This window comes from Penaeus monodon, chromosome 29 (assembly GCF_015228065.2).
Source record: "Penaeus monodon isolate SGIC_2016 chromosome 29, NSTDA_Pmon_1, whole genome shotgun sequence".
NCBI lineage: Eukaryota > Metazoa > Arthropoda > Malacostraca > Decapoda > Penaeidae > Penaeus > Penaeus monodon.
In genome coordinates this window covers 34,133,687-34,133,907 of record NC_051414.1, presented here as the reverse complement: position 1 = coordinate 34,133,907, position 221 = coordinate 34,133,687, and the positions used below count along the sequence as shown (strand labels likewise).

Below are 221 nucleotides of genomic sequence, written 5' to 3'. Positions count from 1 at the left end.
AGCTAGGTGTCCGCAAAGCGCAAACCTCATAGGCCACCCTTCAGAAGTAGCAAACAGCTTTTGTGTTCTTCACATTGTCACTGTTGACGCCTCAGCGTTCCCCCAACATTTGGGGGCAGGTCTAACAGGATTCATTTATGTATGAACAATATGAATTAGGGTTACTATTACAACATTTCATTCACTTTTTTAAATGAAAAATGAGAATGCAAACCTGTTAC

At 40.7% G+C, this 221-nt stretch overlaps 1 pseudogene; it reads left to right on the top strand.

Moving 5' to 3' along the window:
- The window catches only part of LOC119591854, a 7,722-nt pseudogene that overhangs the window by 7,028 nt on the left and 473 nt on the right, over positions 1–221 (top strand).